General features: G+C 37.7%; 1 protein-coding gene and 1 long non-coding RNA gene across 2 annotated transcripts in view; one reads left to right on the top strand and one right to left on the bottom strand.

Moving 5' to 3' along the window:
• The window catches only part of GPR141 (G protein-coupled receptor 141), a 36,207-nt gene that overhangs the window by 6,622 nt on the left and 13,990 nt on the right, over positions 1-15,595 (top strand). The gene's annotated exons all lie outside the window — the stretch shown is intronic.
• Positions 1-15,595, bottom strand: part of LOC123835394 (uncharacterized) — an 84,221-nt gene that overhangs the window by 66,838 nt on the left and 1,788 nt on the right. The window contains exon 2 of the long non-coding RNA XR_006788734.3: positions 14,910-14,980. This is a non-coding gene — a long non-coding RNA (uncharacterized LOC123835394). The remainder of the gene's footprint in view (positions 1-14,909; positions 14,981-15,595) is intronic.

Here is a 15,595-nt window from a genome sequence, read left to right as displayed (position 1 = left end):
TCAAAAGTATTAACAAATGAAAAAATGCCTGGGACCCAGTATTATTCAATAATTATCCCCCTTCTTCCTTCCTACTGCCACTGTAGAGTTTATAGTTCTTATAATAAAACAAACTGAAACTATTCCTATCTCACTGTCCCATCTGTCAGTGACATCCAGTCAAAGACCACAGGGACACCTGTAGTTGAAGAACTCTGGTTTATTACTCATTGCAGGGAGGGAGAACACACACCCTGGGGAACCATGGGGAACTCAGTAAGATGGTGTTAGAAACAATCTATTATAGGATTTGGGCTTTGGTGGAGTGATTTGGTGTGGGGGGGCGGTTCTAAGAAAGTAGGGGTTTGTTCCATACTGGATGCTGTCAGAAAGCAGAGGCAATTTTATGCTTTAGTGAAGAAGTAGCTGTCATTAATTTTAACTCAAAAAGGGTATGTTTGGTACTTCGTGTGTGGTTCAGTGACCTTGTTTTTGTCTATGCTTAGACAAAATTACACAGGGGCTTTTATTGTCTCAATTTATCAGGGTGACCATAACTGACAGATCCCCTTCACTCTTTCTCACTTCTGAAATGAAACAGAGTATCGGGGAAAAGCTAATACTTACTTAATATTTGTTTAAATAAAGAGATTGAACATTTATTGACACTTACTATGTCCAACATCACACTAAGCTTTAATCCTCAATCTCACAGTATATTCTCCATATAAGGTGGGGTTAGAAGCCAGATCTAGCTGACTTCTAACCACAGAAGCTTCCAGTCTGGTATACTGTTGCTTTGTTGGCACCATTGGAACCCATGAATGAATTCTTGCCCCTCACTCTAAATTGCTTTTTGGGTGCCTACATGGGTCAGTTGGTAGAGTGTGTGACTCTTGATCTTGGGATTGTGGGTTTGAGCCCCACACTGGGCACAGAGATTACTTAGAAAAATAAAATCTAGATAGATAGATAAATAGCTAGCTAGCTAGCTAGCTAGATAGATAGATAGATAGATAAATTTCTTTCAACTTTACTTACAACGGAAAAAAAATCCTTTGATCTATAATCAGAGACTGGCAAAATAAATTATTTGTAAAAAAAAATCATAGTAAATATTTTTGGTTTGCAAGTTATATAGTTCCTTCCATGATCACTCAGCTGTCCTTGTAGTAGGAAAGCAGCCATAGATCATACATGAGCAGATGCATGTAGCTGTGTTCTAATAAAACTTCACTTATAAAATCAGCTGGCTGGTAGGATTTGGCTGTTAAACTGTAGTTTGTAAACACTTGATCTAGATTATAAGCAGCCAGAAATCCCAAATCAACTTGGATTTTCAAAAAATGTATTTTATAGTTTGAATAATTAAATTAAATATGTATAAATTATAGGGGGTGCCTGGGTGGCTCACTCGGTTAAGTATCCCACTCGAGATTTAGGCTCAAGTTCTGATCTCATGAGTCGTGGGACTGAGCCCCACTTTGGGCTCTGCACTCGGTGGGGAGTCTGCTTGAGATTCTCTCCCTCTCCTTCTGCCCCTTTCCCCACTCGTGCACATATGCAGTGCTCTTTCTCTCAAATCTTTAAAAAATACGTGTAAGTTGTTTATTAAAAACTAAATATACATAATACTTAAATATGCATAACAATAAATTTGTGGTGTTTTATTTTAATAAAGCTGCCAAAAAATTATATTATATTTTACTTCATTTTTTTAATAAACAATAGAAATTTATTTCTCACATTTCTGAGCCTGGAAAAACTGCCAAAAATATTTTAAATAAACTACCAATTTCTGAGCATGACAGAATTAGGATGGTGCCTCACATCATTTGCTTCTGTGATCCTGTATAATGGGAACTGCATCTCAAGAGGCCAAAGGGCCTACCTAACAATTATTCTGTGCTTCCTTTCCTTGTTCCTTAAAGGAAAACTCTTGTTAACTAAACTGAAGCTCAGAGGCTAAATACTTGTTCTCCAGGTCAAGTAGGTACAGACTATGGTAGAGCTGGTGTTAAGCCTTACATTTGTTTCATTATACCCTATGCCTCAATTTTTTTTTTCTTTTGCCAGGAGGGGCTCTATGGCTCAATTTTAATAAATTATTGAATTGGTGGCCTGAGAGCATAAAAAAAGCCTTGGGTTACCCTCTGAATCTTCAAAGAAAGAATATATGATCAGAATAAACTTAGGGCAAAGGGCATTTTGTTACAGTTTGACTTTTTGAAAAGTTAGGGCTTGGGAGCAAATGTGGAAACTGGAATTCAGTACCAAAGCATCAGAAGAACATTGTGTTATCTAGCCTCAGCACCCAGTTCCCTTTTTATAGATTCCTCTTTTAGCAATGCATAACATCATGTGCCAGTGAAAGCAAAGATCAGCTATCATCACCATATCAGACTGTGGGCATCTGTGACTTGAGGGTAGAAGGACGGGGTGGGGCATATCGCACAGATGTTCTACTCTGAACCTCTCCAACCACATGCTATGCCACTGCTCTTGGTTAAAAGGAACGTTCAGTTAGACTCTCCCATTCCCCAAATGTGCAGAAATAATACAAGTGTGTATGGGTAACTGGCACATGAGTATTGGTATGAGTTTGTATTTAAAATTGAATATCACACAATGATATTTTCATGCAAATTAATTCATAATATTTATATATTAAGTTATACCCAGCTCCTACATATTTCTATGGATATAGCCCACTAGATAATATTCTTTTTTTTTTTTTAAAGATTTTATCTATTTATTCATGAGAGACAGAGAGAGAGAGAGAGGTAGAGGGAGAAGCAGACTCCCCGCCGAGCAGGGAGCCCAATGCGGGACTCGATCCCAGGACCCCGGGACCACGACCCGAGCCGAAGGCAGACGCCCAACCATCTGAGCCACCCAGGCGCTCGATAATATTCTTTCATTTAGAAGAATCCAGCCTATGTTCTTCCTCACCCACAAGCTCAGTTTAAAACCCCCCTTAAATAAAAATTAAGAAAATAGTAGTCCATAAATATTTTTTCATACATTTAAGTGGGTTGTCACAGGAAGAAAGAAGGGGAGTCGTGCTTTGTGACCAAGGGGGACTTTGCTAAGCACCATTATATCTCAGCACACCTCTGTCCTCCCTTTCCTTTCACCTCTGCCTGGAGTTGCCAGATTTAGAAAACAAAAATAGAGGACTCCGAGTTAAATTTGAATTTTGGATAAGTGGTAAATACCTTTTTTTAGTATAAGTATGTCACAAATATTGCATGGGATACTTGTACAAAAAAATTATTTGTTTATCTGGATTTCAAATCAACTGGGTATCTTCCATTTTATATGTCAATTCTACACATGAATACTTACACCTCAGTTTTCACATGGTGACTTTTCTGGTTTGATAGAATTGAATTCAGTTTCCTGCTCAGCCACGTATGAGCCCTGCCTAGGCAACCTACTTGACCTGGAGGTAATAATTCTTATTGCAGAGAGCTGTCAAAGGATTATAAGGAGAGAATGCAAGTAAATCCCCTAGGTTAGGGCCAAGAATATGCAGCTACTCAACAAACATTGGCCAAATGTTTATTTCCTTTTCTTCATTTAAATTCTCCCTCCCTCTCCCTCTTCTCTCAAATAAATAAATAAAATCTTAAAAAAAAATTCTTTCAATTCTTCCCCTAACTTCCCTGAGAAGACTTAGGTGCTGCTCCCTTTTCCCTTACAATAGACTGTACCTATTTCTCTTCTTGTTCTTCTTTTTTTTTTAAGTAGGCTCCACACCCAGTGGGGCTTGAACTCACCACCCCAAGATCAAGACCTGAACTGAGGTCAAGAGTCAGATGTTTAACTGACTGAGCCACCCAGGCACCCCTAAGCTGTACCTATTTCTATTATAACATTCATTATATAGAACTTCAGGCCTGTTTTGTAATTATGATGGTATAGACATATCAATTCCTTCCTTTCTTTCTTTTCTATCTCTCTTTTTTTTTTGTTCATGTTTGCCTAGTGTAGCTTTTCACTACTTTTTTCTTTCAAACTTTCTAGGTTCTTTTATTTAAGGTGTGTCCTAAATAATGGGCTTCTAATGGATTTTTAGACAGAAAGTCTGATAATCTTTTTTAACTGTAGAATTTGGTCAAAAGTCTTCATTTTGCCCATATTCCTGGAAGATAATTTTGCTGGGTATACTTTGTATATCAGTAGTTATTTTTACTCATTGTTTTTAAGACAATATCCTACTATATTCTGGTCTCCACTGCTGCTTATAAGAAGCCACTTGTCTGTGTAAAGTATTTTCTTTTTTTTTTTAAAGATTTTATTTATTTATTCATGAGACACAGAGACAGAGAGAGAGAAAGAGAGAGAGAGAGAGAGAGGCAGGCTCCCCACGGAGCAGGGAGCCTGATGCGGGGCTCGATCCCAGGACCCCGGGATCATGACCTGAGCTGAAGGCAGACGCTTAACCAACTGAGCCACCCAGGCACCCAAGTATTTTCTTTTTAGGTGATCTGTCTTCTCTAATGGGCTGCCTTTACATCAGCGGTTCCTTTTCCTTAGTATTCTGCAGTTTCACTTTTCTAAGTATGGCTTTCTTTTTCTTCATCCTGCTTAAGATTTTTTTGAACTTACTGAACATGATGATTGTTAATTTTCATCAGTTCTGGAAAATTCTCAGCCATTATATCTCAAAAAACTGCCTTTACTTTGCTCTATCTTCTGTTCTAGAACAAATTTAGCCTCCATGTCACTTCTTTTTTGTGATTTCAGTGTTCTTGATAAGAACATAACATAGTTGCTGAGTAACAAAACTGAAGCCAGGCTCTCTGGCTTGAATATAATGGCTCTCTTATTAGGTATGTAAATTTGTGCAAGTTACTTAACCTTCCTATGCCTCAGTTTCCTTATCTCTAAAACAGGGAAGTAATAGTATCTGCTTTATGGGATTATTGTAAGGATTACAAGAGAAATGATATGTAAAGTGCTAAGAAAGGTATACAGTGTGTTTGCTCTTAATATTTTTCTTTCTATGCTGCATTATGAGGAATTTTTTCATATCTATTATACAGTTCACCAATTTTTATTTTCTGTGTCTAATATGTCCTTTGAGATGCTGGTTCTATTGGCATATTTTTCATTTTCAAAAGTACAATTTTGGTTATTTTTCAAATTGCCTGGTCAATCTTTTTAATCATTTACTTTTAGTATATTCTTTTTTTCTTTATATTTTTATATTTGCATTGACAGTTGCTTCTGCCAGGTACCTTCTGTAAGACACCAAGTAAACCTAGGCCACTTTGAAAATTGCTTATACTGGCTTCTCGTCAATGTGTCGGGAAAACATGTTGAGGGAAGGGATAGAGCGAGTTCTCCGACTTGAAAAAGCTGATTTGAAATGACTAAGAAATGAGGGTCTGACAAAAAAGAAACCAAAGCCTGAGGTTGGGAATTCACTTTGAGATTGAGACAGTGGCTTTTAATCTTTGGATGCCGATTGGAAATATTTGGAGAGCATTTTAAAAATATGGATGCCTAGGCCCCTCTCCAGCGTGGGAGCCATGCATCAATGTTTTCAAAAGCTTCCCAGGCAATTCTATTGTGTAGCTGGCATCAACAAGAGTACCATGAAACAAAACCTGAAATCACTCTAGGTGTTCCAAACAGGGAAGGACTGGATGTAGAGGATCAGATGCTGCAACACCATTGGGAGGGCTGAGAGAGAAAAGATTAGGGGCAGCTGCTGCATTTTTTTTTTTCTGAAAACTTCAGGAAATATATAGCATAGGAATAGGCATCTCAGAAAACTGCCATTGAAAACTACAGCTGCTGGGCGCCTGGGTGGCTCAGTTGGTTAAGCGACTGCCTTCGGCTCAGGTCATGATCCTGGAGTCCCGGGATCGAGTCCCGCATAGGCTCCCTGCTCGGCAGGGAGTCTGCTTCTCCCTCTGGCCCTCCCCCCTCTCATGCTCTCTCTATCTCATTCTCTCTCTCAAATAAATAAATAAATAAATAAAATCTTAAAAAAAAAATTCTTTAAAAAAAAAAAAAGAAAGAAAACTACAGCTGCTTATGCTCCAAGGAGGGTGATTCAGTGGGAGCCTGAGACCCTCCTCCAGAATGGCTTTTCTGCTCTCTCCAGAAGCCCTTGGGCCTACGTGCTGTTTACAAAGGAAAGGTGATGGCTTCTCTTTAGTTTCACTTTCAAATTGTCACAGGGAAACCCCTTATTACTAGTAGCATCTAACTCTAAACTCTGGCCAGGAAGTCTAAGGGATACAAAGAAGGGGGTAAATGGTGCAAATTTGTCAACAGATTGAGAATCACTGGACTAGGAAAGGTAAACTTCCAAAACTTAGAGCACAGGGGGCTCAGGCCTATCAGTGACTCTGAACATGAAAATGCTTCTTAAAGCATTTATCCAGATTTAAGAAGGCTTGAGGTTAAACTCTCCCAGTGGAGACAATTTTTCTTGATCCTCCAGATTCCTGTAGGTACCAAGAGGAAGTAGGAATATCTTTGTCCTCCTACAGTGCCCTAACTTTTCTGGCAGGGCTAAAGAATTCACAAATGAAGGGCAAAAGAAGAATCTAAGTCAATGAATTAAAGGCAACACTTCGAATCTGATATTCAAATGGAAGGTTTAATGATGCATACCATGAAAATGTAACTATGTAAAAAAAAAGAAAAGAAAATGCATCTGATACCAAAGCTCATATTCTTTGTTCTTCATGCCATTGCCATTTTAAAAGCAAGTGATGGTTTGGATTGTGTAGGGTTCTTTTTAAAATTTTTCACATGAATCATAATGATTGACCATAAACTCTTGCAAAAAAACTGGGCATGGATGAAGGAAAATAAGAGATGCCCCTTCTCGTGTTGGCAACTCTTCTCCTCTTCCCTCTTTCTGAGAGCAACCACCCACCTGGTGTGTTCCCTACTTCTCTCTCACTCCCACGGTCTCCCCCCTTCCTCTTTCTCCCCCGTGCTTCCCCAAGCTTCTTCTCTTTTTCTTCCCTTTATTTCCTTCCTGTTAAAGTATCTGGCAGTGGAGGCAGGCAGAAATGTGGTTAGGTATGTGTGGGGTTTTTCATGGGTGGGGTAAGCTCAGACTCTTGTGCCCAGGGCAAAAATGTCACCCTAGAAGCAGACAGGTGAAAAAAAAAAAAAAAAAAGAAGCAGACAGGTGCACTCTGAACCTCCCAGATCTTCTTCTGTCATAATAAGATTGGATGTTTACTGCTTGCCAAGATGATCATACTAAGTGTGTTTAAATATAGTCCTTAGAACCATGATTTGCACATATTTAGTACCTTGGTGTAGTATCATTCCTAAATTTTCACAACAAACTTGCAAAGCAGATAATCTTATCATTCCTATTTTATAGATGAGGAAATAAAAGCTTAGAGGAATAAAGTAACTTGGTCAGTTTCAAATAGCTAATATCCAGATCAAGTGGTATATGTCCCACCAATTCTGAGTTTTCCTGATTATACAAGATTATTCCTCCAGTTGTGACATTATACTTAAGAAGGACACTGATTAACCAGAGTGTCCAAATAGTTTGGCCATATGAGGAAGTAAACCATACCATCTTTATCACCCTCATTGATGATGAACATTTATAGAGTGCCATCTCTATACCAAATCCTGTTGATGGGTTTTATGTAGATTATCTGCATGCAAGTAAAACAGTACAACTTTATGAAATATGCAACATTATAATAATCCAATTTACAGATGAGGAAAACTCAGTACTTGCCCAAGACAGCCCAGCTAGTAAATGATAAAGGCAGGATTCCAGTACCAAAGCTTATAATTCTACACTATGCTGGTAACCTTACTTACTTGCCTGAAGTAAGTACAGAAGGGTACAGAAGTTGACAGAAAAAAGACAGGAATATTCAGTCTGGATGTGAAAGAAATTTCCTAAATTGAAAAGGACGTTGGAGTGTGTATGACCTCTTAGATAATATGTAACCTCTAAGATGCTTTGGATCTGGGAGTTAGCTTTTTTAAACCATCAGAGCAGCCCAGCAGGTTTAAGGATGTAATTTTCTAAGTGGCCTTAGTGAAGCATGATGAGGAAAAATGGTTGAATCTGAATCTAGTCTCTGATCCTGTCAGAATTAAAGGCTTATAAAGATTTTTTTTATAGAGTATCTCATTTGTAATCCAAATCACCTTGAGATGGAGTTCTTACTAAACCTATATTTTTTAACTGAGCCAAGGAAAACTACATTAAATGCACAAGTGATAAGCACCGATCCTGAGTGTATCTATGGCTGTTTTGTTTCTGTCATCAAAGTCATTAACATCAGGCAATTAAGAAGTATAGGGCAATTTTGCATGGTGAAGAAATATTAAAACTAGTGTTTAAAAATTTTCATGATTATGAAACTAGTATTCTTATTATTACAAAAACTTTCACAAAAACCACTGAAAAAGTATACAGAAATTAAAATCATTCATAATCCAACTGCCCAAACCAACTACTCTTAAATATTTGATATAGTCATTTTCAGTGAATACATATTTTCAGATTATGTAGAGATCACTGTATAAACAGTCTTGTCTTCTTTATCACATGAATTTTTTATTTTATTTAAGCATCATTTCAGAGGTTTAATACATCATATGCGTGCAGCATAATTAACTTACAGTTAACAGCCTCTTTGTGTCTAGTCTGTACATTTTGTACATATTGCTGGTATTGCTCTGAATAATTCCTAGAAGAGGGATTACTGCCTCAAAGAGCATGATTACTACTTGTGACCTAGCCATCGATTGCCAAATTGACTTCTGGAAATGTGGGGCTAATTTCAACTCTAATGAACAGTGGTACCTTACCTTTGCCATCATGACTGATGACTGTCATGATGTTTCACTTCACTAATTTTATAGATGAAAAAGATCTTACCATTTTAATTTTCACTTATTTGAAAACCATTGATGGCAGGTCACTTTACCTTGTCAACACAATTCATTAAGGGCACAGATAAAAGAAGTATCTCTAAAGGGCAGTCTTAAACTAGATGTTTCTACTAACGTCAATGGTGAAGATCAGATCACCACAAGTAACTCCCAATGGGTGTGGAAAATACCTAAGGGCTAAGGGTGAGGGAGGCCTAGGGATTGAATGTGAGAGCAGGGAGCACAGCAGCAGGGACTCAAATGCATCAGTTGTTTGTCAACTGGCCTTTCTTTCTTCTACTTGAGGTATTTCTTATTGAGTGAACATGTTGAGTGCCTGTTGTGTGCGTGAACATTCGCTCACCACTTGTTTCACAGCATGGATTCTCTGTTCACAAAGCTCTCTTTGCTGAGGGTAAAACAAGGATGGGTTCCAAGTACAGAAAGTGAGGGCACTTGGTAATCGGGAGGGACCCCCAATGGCAATGTTTCCTTTGAAGGCATTGAATTTAACCACATTCACTCTTCATAATAGAAAATAGAAGTATATCCATCTTTCATTGTTTGTCTTGGGTGGGGGGAATGTTTTCTGCTGTTACTCTTTTTTTTTTCAGATTACCGATTAAAAATGCCCTTATAGAAAAATTGCAATACACAGCACAGCAGGGAGCAATGAACCCCCATGTACCCTTTACCCAGCTACCAACTTGACTCACAGCTGCTCTGGTTTGATTTCTTCCTCTCCCCAACCCAACCCCTACAACTCTATTATTTTGAAGAAAACCCCAGATGTTATATCCATACTTTGATATGTATCTCTAAAAGGTAAGGACTCCTTTCTTAAAAAATAACAATAATACTATTATCTTGCCCCAAATAATTCCTCAGTATTATCAAATAGTCAGTTATTGTTCAAATTTTCCTGATCACCTCATACTGTTTTCAGTTGGTTTCTTGAGTTGGGTTCCAAACAGGGCCTCTACATTGCCTTTGTTGATTTGTTTATTACATCTTTTAAAACCTAGAAATCTTTCCTCTCCCTCATTTTTCTCCAACAGGCAGCTCTGGCTCCTTCTAGGGGGAAATTATATATAAAGTCCACTGGGTGTTATAGGCAACTAATGAATCATTGAACACTCCATCAAAAACTAATGATGTACTACTATACAGTGGCTAACTGAACATAATGATAATAATAAATAAATAAATAAATAAATAAATAAATAAATAAATAAATCCCACAATGTGGGTGCCAGGGAAGTTTATTGTTATTGTGATGGTCATTATTTCTGGACAGAGCTAGGATGTTGTTTTGCTTACACATTTTAATTGCTGTTTACCTGTGTATATAGCAGGATGATATTTTTCCTCCTGAGTTTCAGAATTCCATACCTGCTTAATCAAATAGTCCATGTGTTTATTGTAACTACTGGTGTCCTAGTTTCTTTAGGGTGAGAGGGGGGATGGCTTACCACATGACCTGGCTCTCAAAATCTTCCTTTATACTCTGTCAGTCATGAATCAAAATGGAAAAAAAAAAAAAAGAAGAAGAAGGGAGAGAGACTGATCCTAGAAGAGCTCCAAAGGCTCTAGTGACATCATCCAAGTTGACCTCTTTATTTTGTGAACAGATACCCCAAGGACAGAGAGGTGACTTGCTCAGGGTGAATTAAGTCAGTAGTTCTCAAATATTAATATGGTCAAGAACCCTCTGGAGAACTTGCTTAAAAATTGATCATTGAGGCTCAGTCCAGAGATTCTGATTCAGTTGGTCTAGGTGGGTCCCTGGTAAAGTCAATGCTGCCAGTGCATGGACTAACCTTGAGTGGCACCGATCTAGAGGTTTCCTGATAAATGGTGAAAGTGAGCATCTTCTTGGCTACAGCTCTGTTAAAAGCACAGATGAACTCACTTTGAGCTACCTGGAAAAGCACTGTGAGCACATGCTTCAAAAATCAAGTCATGGGGTCCCAAGCAGGTGAATTGTGGGTTGGCTAGGTAGTTTACCTCCCTCAGTCTACTTGGTGTCTTCAAATTTTCATGACAGATTAATTCCTCTAGGTTAATCCCTCCTTTAAAAATCAGATTCTTAAAAAAAAAAATTCTACCTCTGCTGGCAAATTAAGCCACTGATTTCAATTTAAGCCTGTTTCAAACACCACCAGGAAATCTTATGTGAGTCTCCTGTTGTAGGAAATCTCTGAAATCTCACAACTTCTGCCTGTATCCCTTTCTATGCCCAAATACTTTCTGCAGGATATGTTTAGACATTCTTGAATAAGGAGTGATTTAGCAAACTAGGTATCCTAGAGATGCAAATTCCCAACTCCAGATAAAAGATATAGGATTTACCTGAGTAATAGCCTCAAGGTTTGATTAAATGCAGCCAGAAGTGTCAGAGGTTTGGAAATCTCAGCCGTCTGTCTATGGTAAAAATAGACGACAGATACCCCAAAGTCAAGATAAATACCTTCACTTCATAACCACTCAGCAATCTCGGAATAACTACCTTATGTTATAATAAGGTCCCCTTATTCAAGTTTCTAGAGGCTTTGTGTCACAAGTTTCTACAGGCTTTGGGACATAAGAGGAGAGGAGTAACTGAGTTCCTGCCTATAGTCCCCCCTTGATACCAGTGACTTATCTACCTCCATATTTCCTAGGCTTGTGTTAATAGGTGCATGTGCTATTGTATGGAGGAGAAGGACCCAAGGATAAGTACTGGTGGTTAAGAGACTCAGATTACTCACATGTTTACCTGTGGGGAGTGGGGAAGATAGGTACTAAAGAGCATGGAAGAAACAAAAACAAAAAGGGTAATAGAGTGATCAATTTTGCATACTTGATACTACTTTTGTTTGGACTATAAAAACTACACTGCTGTTCACTCTTCAGACCACCTTTCTCTCCTTCTCTAGATAATGTATCAGTCATAAATCAAAGGATTTTTTTTTAAGCATATCTGATACCTGAAAGATGGCAAACAGTGGTTGTCCTTCTAATGGCAATGAATAAGCAGATAGGGATAATACCCTAAAAAACAAGAGGCCTCTTAAGAATAATGTATTCAGTTAGCTACTGCCAGCAAAATGCTGTGTAATAAGTCATAGCTTATCACCCAAGACTCAATAGCATAAAAAAGCAATTGTTTATCTTTATGGACCTATGTGTTGTCTGAGAGTCAGCCAGTTGGTCTAGGCTTAGTGGGGTGGCTCTGCAGATCTCAGTTCAGCTTGCTCCTTCATCTGGTGCCTGCTGACAGAAGCTGGGCTCTATTGGATGGTTAATTTCCACTCCATGTGTCTTTCTTCCTCCTCCTGGGACGAGGGGCTAGCCCAGCACGCTCTTTTCCTGGTAATGGCAGAGGCACAGGGAATATGTAGAAATACTGCCTCTTAAGGTCTAAGCTCAAAACTGGCATGCTGTCTTTTTAACCTCACCCTATTTGCCAAAACAGTCACCTGGCCAAACATAAAGTCAAGGGGGCTGGAAATATAAGCTGTTCCTGCAGTGGGAGGGATTACAAAGTCACATGTCGGAGGGTGTGCACATGGGATAGGAGAGCGAAGAATTGGGCACAAATACATATTAAATTAAATATTATTACATATAAGAAAATTCAGATAAAATACCATTAGATTCTGATGCTAATCTATAATGCTTTCTTGTGGGTAAGCTGTTAAAAAAATACTTCAGCCAATGTATCCAAGGGGTATCTCTTGTTTAGATTTCTCTTCCTTTTTTGCTGTTTAGATTCTTTAAAGTCTTTTTGTTTTCCACAAGGTGCCAATGTTACACTTGTCTGTATAGAGCCTTATTAGTTAGTGAAATATCCCAACTCTATAGCTTCAACTCCTCCATCACTCTAAGTATATGTCATCTTCAATACATGCTGTCTTGCTGCTAAATAACCTCCAATTCATGGATCAAAGTACCCATTAGTTATATATTTACATGACTGAAACTTTATTTCTCTACTTGAATATCCTGTGTAATTTCAGAGACCATTTATTAACAAGTTCCTAACGCAAGACTCTATACAGGACCCTTTATATCTCTTTGTCTCACTTAGCAATTCTGCAATGTTGATAGTATAATTTCCATTATACAAATGGGGGAACTGAACCCAGGGAGATTAGATAAGTTGCTTAAGGATCAAATTGGTAATAGTATCAGAATTCAAATATGGTTGTATTCAGCTGCAAAGCCAATGGTTTTCCTATTATTTTCTGCATGATTTTTGTTTCATTCCCCCTACCCATGACCCACCACCTACCCCCAGACCTGAGTTTCTAGATTTTCCTCTGAGATACAGTGAGGGGTAGGTTTTATGCCAGTTGTTTTGGTGGCAAATGTTGGTCGGGACCCTTTCTATTCTCTTGAGAGCCCACAGGTGTGGCAGGGCATGTATTATTATCCTCTATAAAGCTGAGAGGGCTAATACTTTGAACTAAAGAGATTTATATAGTTAATAAGTGGCAGAGCCAGGACCTAGACTCAGACTATTTTTCTCTTACATCATTTAAATTACTACATTTAATCACAGTAATTGGAAGAATGACAGTGTGCATTTTTGGTAATAGAACTAGCCAGTTAACTTGACTCCAAAGGACTGTATTTTCCTTTAAGACTCTAGAAGAATTTGGGAATAATAATAGAGTGAGTATTCCTTGCATTACAATAAAATAATTAAATATATCTTGTTAGAAGAGAGTTACTATGCAGTGTTATAGTGGACTAGGTTCTAGAGTGTTAGATTTATAACAGGATTCTTCAATAACCTGGAACTCTTGGTAACTGATTGCTGGTTACATAACTTCTTTAACAATTCAAGTTATAGAATAATCCAAAAACAACCTTAAATAAATAAATAATAAATAAATAAATAAATAATAAATAAGTAAATCAATTTCCAATGAACATTTTTTAATGTACATATCTGGTGCAAGGAATCAAGAATTGACTTTTCTTTGTGTTTTGATCTGCCATTTTTGTAGCAAGCGCTGTTGCACCATGGTTTGTTGCACTGATGTGTAGAAACAGGATGTAAGCTGTTACTTTATTTGCAATGGCTTGCCATTGATCTCTGTCTCAAGCATTAGAGGAGTTTTGCAAAACTCAGTGAGTCCTGATTTTGGTTAGTTTTACACTCAATAAAGCTGGAAGATGAAGTTTCTTTCCTGAGCATTATTTATCTTATCCTGAGTTCTTCAAAACATGTTATTACAAGAATTTTTCATTATTGATATATTTCAATTTTTGAGGTTTGTTTTTTTTTTTTAAAGACTTCTAGATGGGGAGGGAAAGAATGAGAAATTGAGATTTATGGAGTAGCTACACAGTGTCTAGCCCCATGCTGGGTGCTTTACATAATTTATCTCTTTATTGGTCCCATATTACAGATGAGGAAATAATGGCATTTTTATTAATGCAAACCAAAGAGAACTCTAACTTTTGTGTTGTTGTCATCAAACATTGGTGCGTTCAAAATTTGGGCTATTTCCTCCTGTTCTCTTTGCTATTAGAACATATTTCCTATACTAGATACCTAAACTCGTCTGTTGCCAAGCAGTATCAACATCATAAACTTATTATATGTTGACTGCAGCACTTTTAAGTCTCAAATATACACACTCCACTCTCTAAAACAAGAGAATTTGCCTTTGCCCAGCATTCCCAGAAAGAGTCCAGAAATTCTTGGGGCTCCTTGGTGGCTCAGGTGGTTAAGCAACCGACTCTTAATTTCAGCTCAGGTCATGATCTCAGGGTCGTGGGATCAAGCCCTGTGTCTGGCTCTGTTCTCAGCTAGGAGTCTGCTTCTCTCCCTCTCCCTTTGCCCCTCCATGCTCTCTCTCAAATAAATAAATCTTAAAAAAAAAAAAAAAGTAAATCTTAAAACAAACAAAAAAAGTAAATAAAAAAAGAGAAGGGGTCCTGAAATTCTTTCCAACTGGACCATCTTGAGTCACATATCCATCTTGAACCAATAATTGTGATTAGGGTGTGAATTAGGGAATAAAATGTTCTGCTCAGTTTACCTTAGCCTAAGATTAGTGTCCCATCTTTGGAGTTGAGACATGGAGTCAACGTCTTCAAAATGACATAGATTCTGAAATGGAAATGATAGGTTTTGAGGAAGGCAGAACTGGAGTCCTAGGAGGCAGGCAAACACAACCATCCACAACATTATTCATTCTTTCAGTGAACCATGTAGACAACAAACTGTCTTCCTAACTGTAGGGAAAACTAAAAAAAAAAAAAAAAAAAAATTAAACATAGTTCCTTCCCTAGGTGTCTATATATTTATTATGGAGAGGGAGGAGCTAAATTAATAACTATAATAAAACTTGAAATGGTATGAAACAAAAGTGGTACAACTATTGAGGTGGGAAAGATAATTACTTTTCTGGAGGAATAACAGAAAATTCTTGAAAGAGCTGAAAGATGACTTAGAACATAAAGGACGAGTTAGAAATTTTCTTGGCCATGTGTGATATGTTGCTGGGAGAAATCAGGACACAGGAAAAAAAAATAAGCTTTTTTTAGGGAATAGGATGGACAGAAAGATACAGTAAGTAATAGCCAGGGCTTTAGTAGAAACGTAGCACCCTGAAAAAATACTACCCTATTTCACTGTTTTATTTGGGATTAATTTCTTAATAAAGATGGTAAAAAAAAATAAGCATGTGGATGAAAGTATAATTTCTTGTTGGTTGAAAGTGGT

The sequence above is a fragment of the Mirounga angustirostris genome, unplaced genomic scaffold, assembly GCF_029215605.1.
Source record: "Mirounga angustirostris isolate CCGP_5_RB_7025 unplaced genomic scaffold, mMirAng1.0.hap1 SCAF_12, whole genome shotgun sequence".
Classification (NCBI taxonomy): domain Eukaryota; kingdom Metazoa; phylum Chordata; class Mammalia; order Carnivora; family Phocidae; genus Mirounga; species Mirounga angustirostris.
Note: the sequence above shows the minus strand (reverse complement) of the source record. Positions and strands in the feature narration are given on the sequence as shown.